General features: G+C 44.9%; 1 long non-coding RNA gene across 1 annotated transcript; it reads right to left on the bottom strand.

The window, feature by feature from the left end:
• Positions 1-1,220: 1,220 nt before the first annotated feature.
• LOC130302950 (uncharacterized) lies at positions 1,221-8,014 on the bottom strand. Its single transcript, XR_008853092.1, has 3 exons — positions 7,873-8,014; positions 7,735-7,794; positions 1,221-1,763 (listed from the first exon to the last, which is right to left on the bottom strand). It is a non-coding gene; the product is annotated as an uncharacterized LOC130302950 (long non-coding RNA).
• Positions 8,015-10,045: the final 2,031 nt, after the last annotated feature.

Below are 10,045 nucleotides of genomic sequence, written 5' to 3'. Positions count from 1 at the left end.
CAGTAGCAACCAGGTCGTATCCACTAGCAACGGCTCTACCTCGCTGACTGCTGAGAAGGCGTGGGACAGAAGGACTAGGCAGAGGCAAGGTCAGACGTAGCAGAAGGTCGGGGGCAGGCGGCAAGGTTCGTAGTCAGGATGGGTAGCAGAAGTTCAGGTACACAGGCTTTGGACACACTAAACGCTTTCACTGGCACAAGGCAACAAGATCCGGCAAGGGAGTGCATGGGAGGAGATCAGATATAGCCAGGGAGCAGGTGGAAGCCAATTAAGCTAATTGGGCCAGGCACCAATCATTGGTGCACTGGCCCTTTAAGTCTCAGAGAGCTGGCGCGCGCGCGCCCTAGAGAGCGGAGCCGCGCGCGCCAGCACATGACAGCAGGGGACCGGGACGGGTAAGTGACCTGGGATGCGATTCGCGAGCGGGCGCGTCCCGCTGTGCGAATCGCATCCCCAACGGCCATGACAGTGCAGCGCTCCCGGTCAGCGGGACTGACCGGGGCGCTGCAGGGAGAAAGACGCCGTGAGCGCTCCGGGGAGGAGCGGGGACCCGGAGCGCTAGGCGTAACAGTGCAAAGTGATAATCAGAAAGATTAGGGGTAATGAAAATATTAATAGTTATTAAACATCAAAAAATACCAAAAAATATGTGAATAATAAGAATGCCTGCAAAAGATGTTACTCTTGATTCAAGTTACTCTTGATTCGAAGAGTTGTTGCACGATTGTTGGTTTATAGCTAAGTATATCTTGCTGCTTTTTTTTCCTGTTTACATCTTTGTATTTCTCTTTATCAATTATATAAACTAATTTTGCTCTGAATAGGGTTCTACTGGACCTTTACGACCCATTGTTGCATACCCATTGTTGCATATAAAATAAAGATCCAACAGCTCTGTCTTAAAACATCATCCCAGCCATTATTTCACTAGTCAGTGTCTATACTACACAAAACAGCCAGGAACCCGTTATTCCATTACATGTTCTGCCATCTTAAATATGTTCTGTACATTAACTTTGATCCATAATTAAAGCTAAGAACCATAAAACATACATGTATGTTCCACACTTCCCAATAGGTTATCGGGGTTTCTACTGAATATTACTTGGGTCATAAAGTTAGAACAATGGAGGTCATGCAGCTTAAAAAGAAATACAATATCCAATCCTTTGTGCATTTACTCAATGTTCAACATTATTTTCTTTAAAAAGATTCCCCACTTAGATAAACTGCTATGTCGGAATAACGCCTAACAGAAAAAAATATATATATATCATGACAATCAGTAAGCAGCATCACTTCTGTACTAGGGTGCACATGCAATTGTAAAGGAGGCCTTAGAACCACATAAATTTAACAGCAGTCATACCACAATTGTGATACATGGCAAAATGACATGAAAGTAATGAAACACATAAATAAGGGAAAGTAATAGTTATTTATAAAGATTGTTCCACATATAAATTAACTGTTTTAGGTAAGGGGATAGTAGACATAAATTTACCATAAGTGGAAATATTTTAAAATAACATCAACAAGAATATAAATACAAATTGAAAAACACAAACAGAAAACATATGAGTTGGTTAAAAAGTAATTATATAATGTAATCCTACATTTTTGTTTTAAAATTAAGAATAATATCAAAAATAGAAAGAGAAATTATTTTTTAGCCATACATCTGAATTGAATTTGCCTGAAGTCCTTTCTCAATGAGATCCAGAGTAAGTGATGCTTGCATTCTTCAGGCTATTTGCAACCTGCTAAGGATTGACAAGTAAATGTAAGTGCTAACCAATTCATATATTCCTCTAATTATTTCTGACAAGGAAATCAAGATAAAATCACAATATTTTGTTACCCACAGAGCTTCTAAACCCTGTAATCTTCTTAATGTGTTGTTTCAAACAGCTGCTTGCTCTCTGTATACCGTGTTTGGCGGCAGCATTTTAATACAGTGCTCTGTCTCAAAGTAGTTTATGGAATGTCATAAACAAGGTTTCTATTTTAAAGTAGGATCTGTGTACTCAGATGATCAAAACACACTAAGTATGAGCAAGTGAGATTCCGATTATTTTTAAAAAGTAAAATCTTAAGTATGGAATAAACTTTTTCTATCATTTTAATTTTTCCATTACTCTGAAACTATCATTTTACAGTCATTATCAGACAAGTTATTTTAGATGTTTTTAAAATATGTGAAACTTGTATTGGTATATATCAACAGCAAAAATGCACAGTAGAAAATAACTAAGAAGTATAAGGATATGCAATGCTGGTAGCTTAGTCTTAGTGGTAAGCCAAGGAAACTCTGTGGCATTAAACATTAATGATGCTTGAAGGAAGTATTTTTTTTACAATTCATTGGGGGCATGGCTGCTCAGTTCATTAGGCTATGGTGGCACAGAGCAATACAGGACATTGGAACATATCAAAAGGGGCATGGTCACATAGATCATAGTGGCATAGTGTTATGACTTATGTCTCATTGGTCTTATAGTGTTATGACTCATTGGGAAATGGTGGCACAGTTCATTGGGGCATGGTTGGCACATATTATTGGGACATGGTGGAACAGATTATTGGGACATGGTGGCACAGAGCATTAGGGACATAGTGGAACAAATTACTGGGGCATGGAGTCACAGATCATTAAGGTATGGTGGCACAGTTTATTAGAATATGATGGTGCTGTTTATTGGGCAAGGTAGCACAGATCATTAAGGTATGGTGGCACAGTTTATAAGGGGTGTCATGCCCCATTGGTGTGGACCCACTGTACCACAAGTGGCAACTGGCCAGGCAGGCAGAATGGGGAAAACTGACACTAAAGATAGCGTCAGACACAGCAAAGCTGATTAAAGGGGTACTCCACTCCCCAGCATTTGGAACAATTAGCTCCAAATGCTGGGTGCGGGCTTTGGTGGTTGCCATGCCTCTCACGATGTCACTCCCTGCCCCCTCAATGCAAGTCTATGGGAGGGGGTGTGTCACCCATCACACCCCCTGCCATAGACTGACCCTGCACCTACATCCTCATATTCACCTCCTGCTGTGCCGTTACCTGCCTGCTGGAGGTCCCGTTACTTTCCGGGTGCCGCTCCAGGCCGCAAGTCTTCCGAGTTGAGGTGCCGGTAACATATGCTGCTACTGCTAGGGGTCTGCTGCGCTGGGCTCTCTCCTGCTGTGTCGGGCTGCTGGAGGCTGGCTGCAGTTGCTTTGGAGGGGGGCTCCAGTTCTGTGTGTGATGTCACAAGGGGCAGAGCGGGGCATGACATCACAAGAGGCGTGGCGACCCCCGAAGCCTGCACCCAGCATTCGGAACTAAATGTTCTGAACACTGGGGAGTGGAGTACCCCTTTAAGGTGTTTATTAACAGAGCAGGTACAGAGACAACTGCTAGCCAAGAGGGCTACAGCAGTAGGCTGGAACAAACTGTAAGCAGACAGGAATCATGGTAGGCAGTCCAAGTTCATTAACAGGAGAGAAAGGTCAAGTTCCAGGGGATACAATAGGGGCAAAGTCCAGTAGCCAGCCAGGATCAGGAACACAGGATCAGCGGACAGAGACCTTAGCAGGACTGAATATACAACCTTGCTAAGGCCTGGAACAGTAGGCTTGTCAGCCTTATATATGCAGGGCCTGGCTAGGTTTGGATGAAGAGTGCATGCTGGCTCTATAAAACTCAACCAATGCTCGGGTGCAGCCCCTAGTGGACAGAATGGAGCAGGATACACACCAGAGCAGGAAGACCAGGAAATACAGCAGACACATTGCACAGAGAATGTCACCCAATGCTGTTAAAAAACCAGGACACATGGTACGCTGGTGGTTTCCAACCAGCAGTGTAATAAGGGGCATGGGGAAGGGGCAAGATTAACTTTTTCTTCAGGGCCTATGAGCCCTTGGCTACACCCATGGTCAGATTTATTTTAAATAGATTGACTTGTGTTTTTAATCTTAATAGTCTAAAGCTATGTGTCCTTACCTTTCCTTGTGGCTCAAGTTATCTCATTAAGTGTATATAAGATTACTATTTTAGGAAAAAAATACAAACATGATTTACAGTGATCCCTCAACTTACAATGGCCTCAACATACAATATTTCTAACATACAATGGTCATTTATGGACCATTTCAACTTGAAACCATACTCAACATACAATGCTGTCCAGATCTGCAAAACATTGTCAATTGCTGGAAGAACTGACAAATCAGAATGTACATTTCACTGGTAAAACCCCTGTATTCCTGAAGTGCATGCACTGACTGGCATGCACTTAGCGGGGCGCTAAGTGCATGCCAGTCAGTGCATGCACTTCAGGAAAGACAAAGAGTAGTACAGAACATGTAGTACCTACCTGTACTGTAGGAGGCCTACAGTACAGGTAGGTACTACATGTTCTGTACTACTCTTTGTCTGTGCCAGGGATAGCTGCTCCAGGTGAGGGCGGCTACATGTTAACATGTTACTTTTTTTTAGGACATTGTGTGTACAGCAGCTCTTTCTTACTTTTATATGTAAAGACTTGCTTTATCTGTATTAGTTATCTACTTATTTTTCTTTAATCCTAACATTTTTCTATTTTTGGATGATATTTTGGGGGCTTTAGAACCAATTACCAGGTTTCCATAGAGTTATGGTCGCAACATACAATGGTTCCTACATACAATGGTTGTCATATGGGCACTGTCACCAACTTTTTGGGCACTGTCACCAACTTTTTTTTGATATGTTGCAGTACATATGTACTACAACATATATCTAATATAGTTTCATTATTTTTTTAATTTTTTTATTAACATGGTGTAATTTACATTTGAAAACCGGCAACTAGGGGTCTCCCTCCTAGTGGCCGGCTGCAGCCTGGGGTGACGTCACGCCTGAAAAAGGACTGATTTTGGCCTGGCAATCAGTCCTTTTTCATTTAGGCTGCTCTCGCTCCCTGCCTGTCAATCAGACAGGCGGGAGAAAGCGCATTGGCTCCCCAGCCACTGGCTGGGAGGCCACTCCTCCCGCACGTGTCGTCGCCGCCGCTGCCCTTGCATGCCCGCTGCCGGACTCTGCAGTATCTGTAAGTAAGAGGGAATGGGGTATGCGGGCGGGGGGGTTTGTGATGGAGGGAACGGGGTATGCGGACGGGCGGGCGAGGGGGGGGGTTGTGATGAAGGGAATGGGGTATGGGGGGGGCTTTGACGGAGAGAACGGGCTGGTGCCGTAGCGCCGCATGGCACTAACTTATAGTTTATCTACACAGGGTGCCTCCAGCTGTTTCACTACTACAACTCCCAGCATGCCCTGAAAGCCTATAGATGTCAGGGCAAGCTGGCAGTTGAAGTGGTGAAACAGCTGGATGCACCCTGTGTAGATAAACTAAGGGTGAAAGTGTTGTCCCCAGCAGGCATCAGTGACGTGGTGCCTGCTGGGGAAGTCGGCCTGGTAGTGAGCACACTACCAGGCAGACGAAAAGTTATTTTTAATATAGTAAAAAGAAAAATTAAAAGCAGGGAGGGGGTTAGGGATAGATTGGCAATAGGCAGGGACAGAAAAAAAAATAGGATGGTGGGAGCTACCCTGTAAGGGACCACTGTATTTGTGTATCTATATGTGGCCATCCAGTTGTTGTGATGTGCATTGCAGCCTGTGAATGGTTTGGTATTGACAATGGTTTCACCTCCACCATCTATGCAATACACATATTTATGAGCTACTACAAACATTTTTATTTTTAAATCTTTACCTAAACAACTGTGTGAAAAAGTTACATAAAACACTTGTTTCCACTACTTTACCCTGAGTGTACGAGAAACAAAAAACTGGCACACTTAAAATGAGACAGATTTTCCCTGAGTGCATCAGAAAGAAAATACTGGCACACAAAAAAATGACACATATTGTGGGCGGAGCCTGACCGAAGAGCTGGATGGCCACATGAATGCACTGCTCTCCACAGCCTGAGTCCTAATCTGTATCCTACAGCACTTATTCTACACCCAACATGGTCAGAACAGATGGAAACAAGCCGGGTGACACCCCTGGCATACCTAAGACATGGAAAAATCAGTCGGACATGGCTGGATTCTTGAAAAAGAAGTCGGCTGAGAGTCCGGCATGGCCCGTCTAGCGACGCAGGTAGAGAAGAAGAATCATATATGGAGAGCATGCAGGGGAACCAGATGGACTCCGGGGACAAAGACACTTGACTCTAAATCTCCAGATCCCTCATTAAGAAGACAGTTCAGAAAGTGGTCACGAGGGCTATGCAGGCAGCCATGGTGCCGCTACTACAGGAGTGGTGGAGATTAAAGCTGACATGAAGCAGGCAGGCTTCCGCACAGAGCACTTAGAAGGCACCCTCACTGACACGGTATCCTTCTGCGACTTAGCGTCGCATCAACTCAGGGCCCAGGAGATGCAGCTTAATAGAACGTTCCTTCTGTTAGTGGATCAGGAGAATCATAGTAGAAGATGGAATATCCACATAAAAGGGGTACCTGAGTCCTTTGCTAAAGATGCTTTCCCAACAGTAACCCGCCAAATATTCTCCACCTTGGTGGAAGCTGACTGTGCTGCAGAAATCACCATTGAACAGGTCCATAGGGTGCTAAGACCAAAGCCGAAGCCCTCAGAGCCGCCAAGAGATGTAATCTGCAGCCTCCTTTGTTTTCTAGACACGGCGGCCATCTTGAAAGCCAGCAGGGAAATGGAGTCAATCCTCCATAAGGGAGTTCCTGTCAAACTCTTCCAAGACATACCACCTTCCACCCTAGCAAAGCGCTGTTTGCTCAATACACTGCTTCAGCGTTTACGGGACTTGAATGTCCCCTATACCTGGCTTTACCCATTTGGCCTCTCTGTGCTTAAAGATGGAAGATGTTTTGCTGTTCGGGCACCTGAAGAGCTAGAGAAACTGTGACCCTTTCTGGGCATTGATCCCATGGACACACCCTCATGGCTGCCTGTCCAGCTTAGTCACACCTTACCTGCTTTGCCGAAAATGACCCAGTGGTCAATGGTTCAAATCTCCTAAACAGAAGAAGCAAAACCAGAAGACCCAACTGAGATCTGATTATGCATTTATCTGAAGGAATCCTATATGGTGCGGATGTCCTCCTGTGACTTTCCACCTTATTGCTTTGGATCATCCCTCCATCACTGCATTTAGATATGCATTTGTTGTCTGACAACTTGCCTTAGTGTTTATTTGACTGCATGCCTCTGTTGGATTTTAGAGACACCTACAAGAATTCCACTGCCTCCATTTGAACATTTGAATGTCTAAACAGTAGAACTTTTAAGTCGCTGGAAGATATACATCCCCCCCTTCTCACACCTCCTATCCACCAACCCCTCCCCCCCAACCCCCTTTTCCGCCCAGGTGTGGTGTATAAGAGACTTCATCCTACAAACCCCGATTGCCTATATCAAGATAGGTTTACTGAAGGACTTTGTTATCTACCAGAAGGCGCAATGCATCATCCTAGCCTTGGGGCTGCACCCCTACATATGGAACTACGCCTCTGAATAGAGAAGCGATCATCTACAACTCTATGTGCCAATTGGTTACCCAGCTGCTTACTTGCCTCCTCTCCCTGTTCAGGACCACTTCCGTTTCCCCTCCTTCTCTTCTTCTTTGTGGTTCTACTTTAACAGCTACTTCAGATTTTATCTAGTCACTGAACTTTTTTCTCTCTTTTCACTTCTTCTCTTTCTTAGTACTACACTAGCCTCACCTCTCACAACCCCTCTTTTCTTTCTTCCTTCCTTCATTTTCCAATCTCACTCTTCTTTCCCTATTGATGAGAGAGAGAAGGCATCAGTACCCTTTCTACAAGAAATGCATTTTAAACATGGGCAGATACCCAAATTACCTGTTAATAACTTCTCATCTTGGCTTCACAGCTGCAGCACCAATTCATCCTCTCGGGAGTTTACATAGCATTTTTCGAAGGAAGTTCCTTTCGTACTGGAAGCCCAGCAAGACGGTGGTGACGGTGGATCTTTGTTTCTGAAAGGTAAGGTTGGAACCGGGACATACACCTTTGCCTTTGAGGAGTTAAGGACATTTGCGGAAGGCCCTATCATATTAGGTGCAGATTTCAATCGCCCCTTGAACCCCCTAGACTCATCCACTGGCAGAACTCACACCTCTGCTTTTGCTTTGCGTACACTTCGGAACAAACTTCATGATATGGAATTAGTAAATACCTGGCGAACATTACACCCCACTGAACGGATGTACACATTTTTTTCTGCACCACACGGGACCTCACAGCAATTAGACTACCTTCTCTGCCACAGTAGTGTCCTTCCCTCGGCTCAAGGGTCAGATATCGGCCTGAGGACGCTGTTCGATATATGTTTTAGCCCTACCTCACACTGTTTTAGCCCTACCTCACCTTCCTAGACATGCTTAGACCTAGCGACTTAATAAGTCGCTCTTGACCAACGACTAAGATGTCGCTAACTTATCTTCCCATCTTTCTGCGTGCTTTGAAATTAATATCACACCTTTCACTGACGGCGGTCTGCAGATTCACAAGTCATACATTCGAGGCTTGCTTATTAAACAGGTACTTGAGTCAAAAAAGCGAGGACGGCACAAATTTCTCAATTGCTCCAAGTGATAGTAGAATTAGAGAGGGCACACCCACTTCTTTCTACACCTAGTTCCCTTACTGAACTGTCCCTTCTATGGGAAAAGCTGAAGGACATCTTGTCCAAAAAACACGCGGACAATGTTGTCCGTTTTCGATAAAAGCTGTTTCTCCGTGGCGACGAGGGTGGTCGCCTCATGTTGGCAATGATTAAAAAGATGAGAGAAAGTTCGTTTATACAAAAAATTGTGACCTCTGATGGCACTAACCATACTGATTCTGCTTCCATAGCTGACACTTTCTGTCACTTTTATAGCTCTCTATATAAACTGCTCAAAAAAATAAAGGAAACACTAAGATAACACATCCTAGATCTGAATGAATGAACTAATTGTATGAAATACTTTCATCTTTACATAGTTGAATGTGCTGACAACAAAATCACACAAAAAATGATCAATGGAAATCAAATTTATCAACCCATGGAGGTCTGGATATGGAGTCACACTCAAAATCAAAGTGGAAAGCCAAACTACAGGCTGATCCAACTTTGATGTAATGTCCTTAAAACAAGTCAAAATTAGGTTCAGTAGTAGTGTGGGGCCTCCACGTCCCTGTATGAACTCCCTACAATGCCTGGACATGCTACTGATGAGGTGGCAGATGGTCTCATGAGGGATGTCCTCCCAGACCTGGACTGAAGCATCCACCAACACCTGGACAGTCTATGGTGCAATGTGGCGTTGGAGGATGGAGCGAGATATGATGTCCCAGATGTGCTCAATTGGATTCAGGTCTGGGGAACAAGCGGGCCAGTCCATAGCATCAATGCCTTCATCTTGCAGGAACTGCTGACACACTCCAACCACATGAGGTCTAGCATTGTCTTGAATTAGGAGGAACCCAGGGCCAACTGCACCAGCATATGATCTCACAAGGGGTCTGAGGATCTCATCTCGGTACCTAATGGCAGTCAGGCTACCTCTGGCAAGCACATGGAGGGCTGTGCGGCCCCCCAAAGAAATGCCACCCCACACCATTACTGACCCACTGTCAAACTGGTCATGCTGGAGAATATTGCAGGCAGCAGAACATTCTCCATGGAGTCTCCAGACTCTGTCACGTCTGTAGCATGTGCTCAGTGTGAACCTGCTTTAATCTGTGGCGCCAGTGGCTAACTTGCCAATCTTGGTGTTCTCCGGCAAATGCCAAACGTCCTGCACGGAGTTGGGCTGTAAGCACAACCCCCACCTGTGGACATCGGGCCCTCATACCACCATCATGAAGTCTGTTTCTGACCGTTTTAGTGAACCATGCACATTTGTGGACTGCTAGAGGACATTTTGCAGGGCTCTGGCAGTGCTCCTCCTGCTCCTCCTTGCACAAAAGCGGATTTAGTGGTTCTGCTGCTCGGTTGTTGCCTTCCTACGGCCTCCTCTACGTCTCC

The sequence above is a fragment of the Hyla sarda genome, chromosome 1, assembly GCF_029499605.1.
Source record: "Hyla sarda isolate aHylSar1 chromosome 1, aHylSar1.hap1, whole genome shotgun sequence".
In the NCBI taxonomy this organism is placed as follows: Eukaryota; Metazoa; Chordata; class Amphibia; order Anura; family Hylidae; genus Hyla; species Hyla sarda.
This window is presented reverse-complemented; position numbering and strand designations above follow the sequence as displayed.